Source organism: Aotus nancymaae, unplaced genomic scaffold, assembly GCF_030222135.1.
Source record: "Aotus nancymaae isolate 86718 unplaced genomic scaffold, 86718_ANA_hifiasm-v0.15.2.pri h1tg000108l, whole genome shotgun sequence".
NCBI classification, from domain to species: domain Eukaryota; kingdom Metazoa; phylum Chordata; class Mammalia; order Primates; family Aotidae; genus Aotus; species Aotus nancymaae.
The window spans coordinates 38,007,294-38,020,993 of NW_026988523.1; the positions used below are offsets into that span (position 1 = coordinate 38,007,294).

General features: G+C 42.7%; 1 protein-coding gene and 1 non-coding gene across 2 annotated transcripts in view; both read right to left on the bottom strand.

The window, feature by feature from the left end:
- The window catches only part of AIM2 (absent in melanoma 2), a 177,432-nt gene that overhangs the window by 124,425 nt on the left and 39,307 nt on the right, over positions 1–13,700 (bottom strand). The gene's annotated exons all lie outside the window — the stretch shown is intronic.
- Positions 8,298–8,371, bottom strand: TRNAR-UCU (transfer RNA arginine (anticodon UCU)). Its single transcript has one exon. It is a non-coding gene; the product is annotated as a tRNA-Arg (tRNA).

Below are 13,700 nucleotides of genomic sequence, written 5' to 3' on the forward strand. Positions count from 1 at the left end.
AACGTTGAAACTGAGTGGTGGGTACATGAGGATTCATAATGTTATTCTCTCTAATTTTATTTATGTTGGAGAGTTACTGTAATAAAAAGTTTTAAAGAAAAAGAGATATTTTTGTTTGACTCTTCAAAGCTTCCTCACCGCCCTCTCTTCATCTCTTCATGCCCACACTTCTAAAAGTTGCCTGTGTACGTTCTCTGTTTCCTTACCTCCAACTCCTCTGCAATTCCCTCCATCTGCTTTTTTGTTTTTTACCTGACACTCCAGAGAAACTAAAACAGCTATCACTCTTGACTTTCATGTCACATAATCAAATGGATACATTTCAGTTATCATCACTATTGACTTCTCAGCAGCATGTGATACTCAAACAAGTTTCTTCTTATATACTTCCTTCTCTGGGCTTCAGAAATTATAATATTTGGCTTTTTTTCCTACCTCTCACCACCACTTCTCTGACTCCTCTTACTCTGTTATTAAATGCTGAAGTTCCTCTTGGCTCATTCTTAGGCCCTTTCTCTTCTCATCCTGTACTTTTTCCTATGGGATCTTTTCCATATTCTTGGCATCAAATTCCACCAACATGCATATGACTTCCAAAGTTAAATCAGCAGTTGAGACCTGACCTAGCTCTCACCTTCATAAATGGGTGATGTCTCCTCTACTATATTTCTTTTTTTTTTTTTTTTTTTTTTTTTTTTTGAGACGGAGTTTCGCTCTTGTTACCCAGGCTGGAGTGCAATGGCGCCATCTCGGCTCACCGCAACCTCCGCCTCCTGGGTTCAGGCAATTCTCCTGCCTCAGCCTCCTGAGTAGCTGGGATTACAGGCACGCACCACCGTGCCCAGCTAATTTTTTTGTATTAGTAGAGACGGGGTTTCAGCATGTTGACCAGGATGGTCTCGATCTCTTGACCTCGTGATCTACCCGCCTCGGCCTCCCAAAGTGCTGGGATTACAGGCTTGAGCCACCGCGCCCGGCCTCCTCTACTATATTTCAAAAGCACCTCAAAATTAGAAGCTTCAAACTAAACTCACCATTTTCTCCCCCAAACCTGGCCTTCTTCCAGTGTTTCTGATCCTAGCTAATGGTGTGCAAACCAGAAATCTTAGAGCCTTTTTTGTCCACTCTTTCCCCTTTGTACCATTTCCAATCCCTCAACAAATCCTGCATGTTTTAGCTCATAAATACTTCTAAAATTCATTTTCTTCTATATCCACCATTACCACCAGCAGCATTATCACCCCCTTAATCCAGGCTAATATTGCTTTTCACAACAACCACTGGTGGTAACTTCTAATTTAGCTCCAGGATCAATCCTGGCAGGCTTCCACTTTGTCCTCCGAGCAGCAGCTGGAGTAATCGTTCCAAAATGCAAATCCAATCATGTTATTCTTTGGCTTAAAATCTTTCAGTGGTTTTCCATTGTTTTTAGGATAAGAAGAAAAAAACCTTACAGAGACTACAAGACCCTATGGGGCCTTGTCTGTCCAGTTCACTTCATGCGACCGTCTCCCTTACTCTCTGTTGTGAAACGGAACTTGCTTTACAGTCCTTCGTGCATGGTGTTCTCCCTCCCTCTGCGAAAAAAAAAAAAGCTTCTTGTATGCTGTCTCTGCATAGAAGCCTCTCTTCTTCATTCGTTGCCTGGTTATTTCCTTCTTATCTTTCAGATTCAAGTCAAGAGACACTGCCTGGGGGAAGCTGTCCTTGATCTTCCCCAAGAGGTCAACTCTCCTGGTCACAGGCCTTCCTTGCTCCTTGGATCTCTCCTTCAGTTACCATTGGAGCTTTACATGTGTTTCTGTGATCACCTCCATCTCTTTTGTTCATCATTGTACCTAGTTCAGTTCTTAGCACACAGCAAGTACTATAAGCATGTGTTGAATGAGTAAATGAATTAATGATTATTATTCATTCAACTCTGTCAGGTTTCCATCTCCTTAACCTGCCTCTAGATTACCTTCACCTTCCTCTCCAAGTGGATAATCAGGAACTACACCTCATTTTTAATATGAATATAGTTCTGTGCTTTCACAACTTATACATGCCAGGATCTCAGGGCATGTCAGATAACACTAGTACTCTAATATTTGGAGCCAGATGATTATTTTTGTATTTTAAAAATGCAGACATAATGACATAGAACCCCAAATCTGTACTAGAATGTAGCATAAAGTCTATGACTTCAGAGGAATGCTGTGCTTGGTACAGGCCACTTTAGGCCCTGCTTTCTGAACCTGGCAGTAAGCCATCACTCTCCCCAGCCATTAGAGACACACTTAAGTATAAAACTTAAAAAGCACTGCTAGACGTTTATACATAATAGAATTTTTTTTAACAGTTTCATGTTCCCGCAAAATAATATAACTTGTTCTAAATAGTCTGATATTTTGGATGATACCACTTTCTTCTCCAAAAGTGGTCTATGGATGTAGCAAAGTTATCAGCAATTGTTAGTGATTCTCAGAAGATGTTCCCTTCAAATTCAGGACTGAGCTGGGTCCACAGCAAAGAATTCACCCAGAAAGAGCTTTGTGCCAGAATACAACAGACAAGCCCTGGTCTCCTGTCTCTTTACAGCTCCCCAGGCATTTGTTTTTAGTCTAATTCCATCTCTGTAGACACCAACCTGCCTTCTCAAAACAGACACACTTGCCCTCAACCCAGGCTTTAAAGCCCAGCATTGCCCCACACAGAGAAGTCCTAACGTGACCCTTTCCACACGGACTAAAACCAAAGGATTGTTGTAGGACTTCTCTGCTCATATCCCTAAAGAGAAATCTAGGGCTGCTACAGTGATCGGTGAGGGGAGAACGTGTCTTGGAGGGTAACTACCATTTAAAAAACATTATGCATGTCTTGACTTCCACTAGGACTCCACTATACCCAACCATCTACACGGGTTAGAAGCATGGGCAGTAGCTAAATCTCTCCAGTCCTCACACACAGCCTCCAAGAAACTAGCTTGATCCATACAATCTGAAGGTTTAGAAAGAATATGTGTTTGTACCTCCTGTGTATCTACCTCGACAATTTTACAGTTTACCCTATTTAATTCTAGGCATTAGGTCATTTTCTAGATGAGAAAATCCAGGGACTTACAGAGACTTAGTGCATGTCTACATTCATACAAGTAAATGGCAAGACTTCAGATTCAGACCCAGATCTGTGTCATTCCCATGAAGTTGCTGCTTCTGCTATGCTCATGGTTATCAACTTCCCTTATCGTAATACGTCATCTCTCACCATTCATTCTCTCACAAGAATCATCACTGAACAGTATTACCACCCTGGAAGCAAAAAGACCCAGCTAATCTCCAAGGAGGACATAGTTTAAAGATATTCTGTTCCATTATGATTTATAGCAAGTACTAAGGACATAAACACTGCAATCATGTTTTTGGGGATAAGGTCTACTTGCTACAGCTTTAAATATAAGGAAAATGAGCATTTTTACCACTAGGTAATAACAATTGTAATCACAATAAATAAAAAATAACTAGTTCCAGACAGAATGTAAGCGATCTGTGCCAGGTAAGCTCTCCAGAGATCATAAATCACTTTTGTAAGTGGACTGTTATAAAACCTTCCACCTCCGGTGGTACAGCACCACTGCCTGGGAACCACAGTGCCACAGCTTCCTGTGGCTAAAGGCTTTGGACAGCAGACCTGCAAACCTGCATACATACCTGACTCTATTCTCTACCTGTCTCTTCTATCTCTGTCTATTCTCTACCAACAGATAAAATTTGCCTTTTAACATAGAAACCAGAACCTCTGCTCAAACTCATCAATGGTCTTCACTAACATCTAGAAAAGCCTGACCTACAAGCCTTATGTCGGGGATTGCCAGTGGCACTGGAATTGCCCCTCAGAAGTGGTTTGAACATTTGATGGAGTGGTTTTTGTTTTATAATGATTGGGGCCACTATTAGCTGGAGAGAGGAAGAACATATAGGACATATGAGTCCCACAATGTGCAAGGGCGTCTCTCACAAAGAAGAATTGACCCACGATGTATACCTCTGAGTGACCTACTAAAAACATATGTGTTGGGGCCGGGTGCAGTGGTTCATGCCTGTAATCCCAGCACTTTGGGAGGCCGAGGCGAGTGGATCACTTGATCCCAGGAGTTCAAGACCATCCTGGTCAACATGGTGAAACCTGTCTCTACTAAAAATACAAAAATAAGCTGAGTGTGGTGGTACACATCTATACTCTCAGCTACTTGGGAGGCTGAGGCAGAAGAATTGCTTGAACCCAGGAAGTAAAGGTTGCAGTGAGCCACGATCGCACTACTGCACTCCAACCTGGGTAACAGAGTGAGACTGTCTCAAAAAACCAAAACAAAACAAAACAAAACAAACACCTCTATGTATTTGTATCTGAGCCTAGAGTCTAACTTGTTTTTATATGTTAGAGAGTTTTCTGCATGATTTAAAATTTCTTAAATTTTCCAGGAATGCAAAGTACTGTGCATTTTGCAAGAAGACTTACTTTGTTTTGATCAAAAATTTATCCAAAAGTGTTCACCAGTCTGGAAAACCATGACACTGCTGGTGAATGACATCCCTTGTGAGATTTAAGTCAGCAGTGCAGCATGGCTGCATTGGTCTGCACATGTAGCTGTTGCATTCAGGGTGATTCTTCATACAGGTGCAAGACTGCTGGTATGGCATTTACATATTAAAAATATATTATTCGTTACAGGTTTATTTCCTTTTATTCCTCTCTTACATTACAATTAGGGTATTATATTGATTTAATTACTGGCATGGGAAAGATATGTTATCTATGAATTTCATTGCAGGGTAGTAGAGGAGAATTGAAAAAATAATGGATTTAACAAGGAAGAGTTGGATGCAATAGGGTGGAGGACACTGTCCCAGATGATGTGCCCTGTTTCAAACTCTAAACTTAACTCTTCCCATCACTCCCTCCACTCCACCACATTGACCTGTCAGCTTTCCAATCAAGCTGGTGCCCACGTCAGAGTCTCTGCTCTTGCTGTGTCGCTGTTTTAAATGCCCATCCTCTGAATTTCATTGTCCTCCCTCACTTCATCCAGGTCTTCACTCAAAAGCCACCACCTCCAAGAGGTCTTCCACAGCCTCCACTCATCACATCACTCTCCACCTCCACGCATCCTTTACATTCCTCCATAGCACACATCACTACCTAAAATGCTACTGGCAAATAAATATTACAATATTTATTTACCTGTCATTTGTCTCCATCGTGGGACTATGTACTCCATGAAGGAGTGGAGTCTACTATTTTGGTGCCTGGAATAGTGGAAAGTGGCACGAAGTGGGTGCTTGACAAATATTTGTTAAATAAGTAAATTAATGCGTGAAGATACTGCCTGTGCTCCAGCTCCCTAGAAGCCAGGAGTAATCTCTTTCTCTTTCCTATCTACGTAATTTATAGTCAATCAAACTCAGCATTAACTCTTTCAAATATATCCATCAAATGCCTACCATATTTCAGGCACTGAGGATACAATAATAAATAACATATATCCTGCCCGCACACTTTGTAATTAATGATCAGCTCCGGCATCTCTGAAGTATTTCAATCCTACAATGAAGTGACTTTGTGAAACACACACCCATTTCTATTTTACATTCTGAGTATCTTTAAAACATGGTAATTATGATATTCATAAATTAGGAGATATCCCTCATGTATTCAGAAGAGAATTGTTATCACATATAGAAGAATTTTTACTCATGTGGAAAATCTTTTCCCCAGTCCTGGTGATATTTTTCGAGTCTCCAAGACACCACCCTTCAGAGATGAGGAGAGGTGAAGGCTAGGTAATAGCTGAATAAATAAAACTTCTAGTTCCCTTGAGTGCAGTAGCCAGGAGGACCCTTCACCTATCTGGCTGAGATAAAGTCTTCTCTCTAAGGCACAGAGGGACCACATGCTCTCTGAAGGATCCTGCCAGCTAGAAAAGTCCAATCAGTCCTCTTTCTTATGGTAGCACAGGGTAGCATCAGGCCCGCTGATGACACACAGCCACCCTGGATATTCCAGGCAGGGGCTGAGAATTCACACCCTTTTCTTTCGCTACTTTATGTCCAGGTACCCTTCCCATATGCTTGGGAGAAAGACAAAGGCAACTTGAAAACTAACAGAGCCTCTATATTTGCACAGCGCTGTACAACAAACTTTTCGTCCATTTTTACACTTGTAGGAAAGACGATATACTCTTTTTGTACATAAGCAAATTAAAGTGCAGATGTTCAGCAACTTGGTAAGGCTGTATCTTATACCAAGGTCCTCTGACTCCAAGAAAGGGAATAGAAATGACAGGATAAAATCAGGCTTGGGGAATTATCTGTGGATTTTAATTCTCACAGGCATAGAACTTCACATAAAGAGCTGGCTCTATCACATTCTGATCAAACGTTTAAACAAATCCCAATACAATGTCTATTTGGGCACACACACACACACCCTGTTCCCACCTCATTCCCAGCCCTCACAATTCCATGAAGTCTGATCATTATTCCTAGAAAGACTCCAGAAATGAGCAAACCATAGAGTAGGCCAGAATGAACCTCCACCCTTGCCCCAAATTTTAACAGTGATACAGGGATAATATCCTTACTCACTCAGAATTCTCACGGTTAGGCAGCTCCATTACCATGCTATGATACAGGGAGAATCAGGAAGATGTGTGTAGTAGTCTAGATTATGGTTGAAAAATGTGACATACCCCTTTCCTGAACTCCCTCCCCCCACCACCACACACCCTGAATTTTTCCTTTCAGGCCAGGGCTTAAAGCAAAAAATGTCTGGGATAGGCTGAGTTAACAATAAACAGAAAGCTCCAGGAAAGAATGCTCAGGAACTTCTGGTCCACACCATGTTCTACAAAGGCCATATCTATGGGACTGGTGGGAGAGAGATAACATCTGAATTGGCCTTCCACCAAAGTAACCCAGAAATGTAAAGCCATGTTAGCTCTTACTGCAAGAATTTTAAGTCTTTAAAGTACCATACTACTTCAAGAGAATTTCAGAGTTTCCATTTGTATAAACATGCACACATGGAAGCAGAAAACATCAATCTCCCTCCAGAGTCCTCTTGTCTACCCCGTCAATTCCCCCTACCTTTTGGCATGGTTGCTTTAAGTTCCTATGCAGACTTTCCTGCCTCTCCCTACCTCAGCTTCCTCAGAGTGCAAGTGCATGGCTGTGTCCTCCGGTCACCCGTCCAGAGTCCCATATGGGAGAGATGCTGAGTCTCCCCAGCAGTCCTGGGAAATATATCTTCTCAGGTTTCCCAGGTTCACCTGAGGTGGAGGTCAGTTCCTGGCAGGGGCAGCTCCCTCTAGCTAATAAGCTGGAGGTAGCAATATGCAAGGGAGAGAGCCAGACCAGCCCAAAATAGAAACCCAAGCTACATCACAATCTGACCACGCTACCAGTCTGGCTAAATGTGGCCCCTTAGACAAGACAAGGAGACAGCAGAAGTGAATGCAGGAGGACAGAGGTGGTGAGAACACGGCTTGCTGAAAATCAGGAATTATGGAGATAGCATTCAGATACAACACTTGAAGTTTGTCCTACAAACAGAGAGGGGTACAAACTTTTCACAGTAAAGAGCATTGAAGTATAAAACCTTCAGGTTTCTGGGGATAAGCTCATCCAACTTGCTGCTGGTAATCAGTGTGTTGCTCTGCGGTTTATTCCACTGAGACAAAGGGCAATGATTACATTTCACCTGATAGATCAGGAAGTGAGTGATGAGCGTTAGCACAAAAAGCCCCAAAAATAAAAAAAAGTATAGCTGACAGACAAGGCGAGAAATTATCCTCTGCATACCCCTGGCCACCTCCTGACATCCACCAGATGATAACACTTTGGCCAAGGAAGGTATTACCTCAGAGGACAGTTGGACATTTCCTCATTGGCATATGGGAAAATCTGCCCTTTTGTGGTCTCAGAGGTCAAAGGAGGAAACCACAGTAGTTCCAAAACCTGTGACTTTGTGTCTTGGTCACTCTGTGCCAATTATCCAACTGTGAAGTAAAGGATTCAAATGCTGTGTCAGTTGGGCTGAGCAGAGAGACGCAGCAGACATCTGAGCCTTACGAGACAATGAAATCCGTAAGAGAGGAATACAGAAAGAATGAAGAATGAGGGAAAGGAAAAGGGGAGAGGTCCAGGATTCTCAGGGAAAGGGGTTTCCTTTCTCTCCTCTATAGCCTCCAGGGAGGAATAAATATAATTATCAACCTAGCCTGGCAGTATTCAAAATAAAAGAGGCACCTGCCAGGTGACCATCTCTGCCGGGACTCGAACCCGGAACCTCTGGATTAGAAGTCCAGCGCGCTCGTCCATTGCGCCACAGAGACCTCACCACACACACAGCATCAGCACCAGAACTGAAAAAGCACATACCTTCTGCATCACCGAGCCATCTCAGCATCCTGCTCTCTGAGCGGTGGGGGGGACAGGGACAGCTGGAAAATCTGGAGTGGAGATCCACCAGCCGGCTTCATCAAAGCTTTTCTCAATACTGTGGGTCCGATGGTCCCCAGAGGATTGGAGGAATGTGACAGCAGTCAATTTCCCAGACTCAGAATCCCTGATGGAATCGGACAGAACTAGAGCCTTTGCTCTCCTTTCCTCTCCATCCCTTAGGGATGGTACGAAAATCTCTCGATTCTCATGCTAATTAAGCAGAGTGCACCCAACCCTGCAGAAAACGCAGAAGCCATCTCTACCTCCACCCCCACTTCCTCACTGTGGTTTCATCCCAGTCCAGCTATTCTCAGACAGGGGCTGGGCAATGCTTGGGGATTCAGGAAAAACCTCGATCCCAGAGACAAAGGAGCTGCTTCCGTAAAGAAACACTGAACAACAGCGGCAGAGAATGGCAGCTGAGCTCTAAGAGACTGCTCTGGTTCTCAGCAATGAGAACTGTTATCTGTCAAGCCCAGACAGGAGGTACCGGGAGTCTGATGTGATGTACCTTCAGCATCTTCACTAGAATTAAGGATGGGAGTGGAGAAAAAAACAGTGTCCAGTGTGTGTGTTCAGTGTGTAAGTACATGTGAATGTACGTGTGTGTGTGTGTGTGAAAGTGTGTGTATGGGGGGCAGAGAGAAAGGGAGGGAAGGGAGAGTGTGTTTGTAGACATAGGGTTGGAGGTTGAGAGTGGTAGATCTTTGATGAAATACAGATGTCCTCACACAGCTCTGCACGAATAGCTCTATCTCTTTCCCCGAACTTCCTCAGCCCCAAGTCCCTGACAGCTTTCACCCAGTGCTACCTACTTTGAAGAACGAGGATTTCTCAGCTGTCTCTGTTTGCCAGAAGTATCCTAGTACAATCAAAGTGACCAACCCTCCATCACCATATATAAAGACCTCCATACCTAGCTCAGATCCAAGAAAATGATTTCTATTTTTAGAAGCCTCTCAGAGAAGACAATTCCATAATCACTGTTGTTTATAATTTGCACTGAGTCCGTTCTTCTGAATGTCTAATCTAAATCCTTCTTATCTCACTTTTAGCTCATTTTCTCCTATTTTGTTCCCAGATACCCAGGAATAATTGGATTCTATGCTTCCAACAACAATGCATTGATTTAAAGACTGATTGTGTTCACCAGCCCACTCCCCCTCAAAAGGTTACAATAAAAGCAATGAACCAACTCAGATATCCCTCCTCCTCCTTCACTGTGTGTCTCCATGGCCCCCAGCTCTGGACACTGCCAGCCGACTCTAATCATACAAGACAGTTATTTCTAACCTGTGAGGCCAGGTGATGGACAAGTAAAGAAACAATACGACTAAATGGGATGATTAGATTAGAAAACCTTTAAGGGGCTTTCTAACTCTAAGACTACAGTTACAACATCTCCCCCTTCTCTATTCATTCATATAGCCCCAGGAATGAGACATGGTAGAGAACACAACCAAGGCAATTCAGTCAGATCAGGAATATAAGCAAAAGACTAACACATGGTGGAAAGCAGCTACTTCAACCAGGCTTGCCCTCTGTCTATGACTTAGAGATGGGAACTCAGAAAAGTGAGGATGATTGTTTCTATTATACACTTGAAACAAGGAGGCATAGAATAGACCTTTCTATCCAGAGATCGTATTGCTCTGAGTGGCTAGTAGCAAGGTGCTGGTGAAGCAGTTAGTCAAGGGGTCTATGTGGTTGTAAAGGGAAGCTTAACTCCACAGGCTAGCAATGAACCATTCCAATGCAAGGGAAAGGAAAAGCTAGACTCTCAGGATACTTCCTGCCAGGCTCAGTGTTCACTTACACACACACACACACACACACACACACACACACCGTCTGACCTTCATAAAGAAATTGTCCTATATCCAAGAAATCTATCAGCCCCCTGAGTGATGTTCAAAGCATCACTGCTTCTTAAAAGATCCTGTGTTGTCTACAACCTGAATGAAGAGTCCCAGCTCTCCAGCTCCCTCCAGGAGCTTCATTTATGTTCTGCAATGTTTCCACTTGGTGCTGGGAATATGATGGAGAGATAAATAATGGCATGGTTCTACCCTCAAGAATCCCATAGTTAAACTGCAACATGGGAATGACCCTGAAACATGTATGGGAGAAAAAAAGGAATCAATCTTATTACCCGCCAGATAAAATACCAATTTGCAAGTCCACACAAAGACTATAACTCTGGAAACAGAAAGATCCATCTTCACAGGAAGTTGTATAACTTACTTGTTTTGAGACTCTGAGAAAATTCCTTAACTCTGATCTTCTATTTCCTCATTATAAACTAGAGGCACTAATGCTAGTGATATGCTACTGATAAAGAGATTTCAGGAAGCAGATTTTCACGTCCCCTTTCTTCCTCTATTCCATGAGTTAATTCTCACCTCTATTGCCTGGGTTGTTTCTTTCCTATTGAATGCCCTTCCTTTGTCTTCCTCTCACCAGCCCACAGAAATCTCTTCATTCTAGCAAAAAAACACCCCCATCGACAGGTCTCTCCAGATCTCCTTATTCTTATAATGTATATCAACAAAAGCACTCTGGACTTTGTCCGAGGACCTTTTTCAAATAAGAGATGTCTCTCTGACATCTCATTGTGCTTTACCATCCATAAAACAGACAAAGCCTCTTGATAGTGTCAATAATGTCTTTAAACGAGGTTTTTAATTTGAAATAAGAAGAGAAACAATCAAATAAATCTATAGTTTTAAAGGGCAGGAAAGGTTAAGTCAAGTCACTCAAAATGATTGAAGCCAGTACATCTTTTTCTTCTTTTAAACTAGCTGTATGTCATTCATGTTTATGTAAACTCTCTGGAAGAAAAGTACATTCCCCTTCCAAAAAAAAAGTCTGCATTGATTTAATTCTCCAAAGATCTGTGACTCAAACATTACTTCTACCTCTAATTGAATATACCACTCTGTGACCCTGCAGACAAGCTAGTGATGCTCATATACTATCTCATTCACAAGGTGTTGCTGGGATACATATGATAAATGCTCTTCAAATTTTCCCTTTGGTCCAATGAAATCCTACATCCTACTGTGGTCTGTCTTACAGCTTTTCTAAAGGTTCCTATACCAACTAGTCTGTATTTTAAATTCTAAAAGCTATTACATGGAGTAAGACAGTGAATTTGTCATTTAGACAGCACAGCCCTTACATACTATACTTTCATCTCCAGGCCCTACGATGACGTAAACCTTATTAATCCACGTCTATTGTGAGCACACCTTCTAAAAGTGTTACCATATATCATCTTCTCATGTTCCTACCTGTTATCATCTCCCTCTTACTATCTCACCCCCAAAGAGTCAGCCCAGGTCTTTCCTCCCGTGAGTACCTCCCAGGAAGGCTGGAAAAGGTGCTTTGCAATGTCAGGCCTATAGAGTGAGACCTCTTGTGCAGGTGTTCAGTTCATAACTCCCACCCCCTAAGGAAGGGTAAAACGGACATACCCGCAATGCAAAAGCCTTTCAGTCCTTTTCAGACACTTAATCTTCATGAGGTCTTACCCCATGTTCATTTCCCCATCCCTATTATGTGTTTTCTGACCCATCATAATAAAATATTTATGTTCCCAAAGTCTATTTGTCCTTCCTCCTAGCCTGTGAGCCTGACTGCAGGTTGTTCATTTCCGTCTCAGGCCCCTTTCTCAAACTCTAAGAGGGAAGAAATGAGATAATCCGGGTAACAATTGAGCCTGAGAATCAAGCTAAGGAAAGACAAATACTGAGCAAATTATCCTTTCATCATCCCATCCAACTTTCAGAAACAATTCCAGGTCTAGTCCAGTCAAACTGAGTTATTGAGTCTTCTCAAGACTTCACAAAAGTCGACCCAGAACTGATCTATCTTAACAATGGGCTGGACCTCCAGGGCTAGTCAAGGTCACAAGAGTCCATATGGAGGTCAGCTCCCAAAGGGAGCCTGAGAAATGCTGAGAAAGCTGGAGATGGAATCTCCCCTTCCTTACTGCCTCTCACCTACCTCTGACAGATTTCTCCAGGAAGTCATTTAAAGAATTCTAGAGGCCGGTGCCTGTAATCCCAGTACTTTGGGAGGCAGAGGCAGGCAGATCATGAGGTCAAGAGATCGAGACCATCCTGGCCAACATGGTAAAACCCTATGTCTACTAAAAATACAAAAACTAGCTTGACATGTTGGCAAGTGCCTGTAATCCCAGCTATTCAGGAGGCTGAGGCAGGAGAATTGCTTGAACCCAGAAGGCAGAGGTTGCAGTGAGCCAAGATCACGCCACTATACCCCAGCCTGGGTGACAGAGTAAGACTCCATCTCAAAAAAAAAAAAAAAAAAAGAATTCTAGAGAGTGTGTCTCTAAGGACATGAAGTATCTCTTTGGTCAAGAAGGATGAGGAAGCTAATAGTGTTCAACAAATGGGAAGGCAGTAGGTTATTGTATCCCATTAAATCTTTCCGGGAAGTTTGGGGAAAACTTTCTGCTTCACCCAAAGCCAACAAATAAGATAATTCCTGGTGCTAACTCTCTAGTTCAATCTCATTTATCCTCTTTAGAATCAGGACCCTCTATCCTGCTGTTTCTAATCCCAAGTCATCCTGTTTGTATAGATCCCCAGTCCTGTCTTACGTTTTCCTGTTGCCACTCTCATCAATGTCTCCTTCTCCCTTGGAGTATATAACTCTTAGTCATTTCCTGCTTTAAAATGTTCTTTTCACCTCTGTCCACACCTTTCCTCATTTCTGTCCATTTCACTTTTCCCCACTTTCTGCAACTGGCATTCCTTAATACTTTACCATGTAATCTCTATAACGCTCAATTCCTTGGCCATGCCCCCATCTGTTCTCATCTGCCCTAGATTCCATCTACTCCAAACACATTGGCCAAACTCATTGTCCCCAGTCTTCCCTAGATTTGGCCCACTGCTCTTCTCTGTCTCTGCCCCACTTAGCCATCATCCTCAAGGCACTCTGAGTTTCCCAGGCCTCCAAACTCCTCTATCATTAAAATCTATTGCTCAGACCCAGCGTCTTGGTTATTGTCAGCCCTTCATCCTCAGTCTTTCTTTTTCTTTCCTCTAGATTTCATTCTTCAGACCACTTTACTTGCCCATCAACCTTTCAGTCTTTGTCTCATCTCCTTAACTCTTCAACTGGTAGTACCTGTTCTTCTGAATCTCATTCCTCCCCATCCATACAGTACCAGATTCCTGACGCTTACCC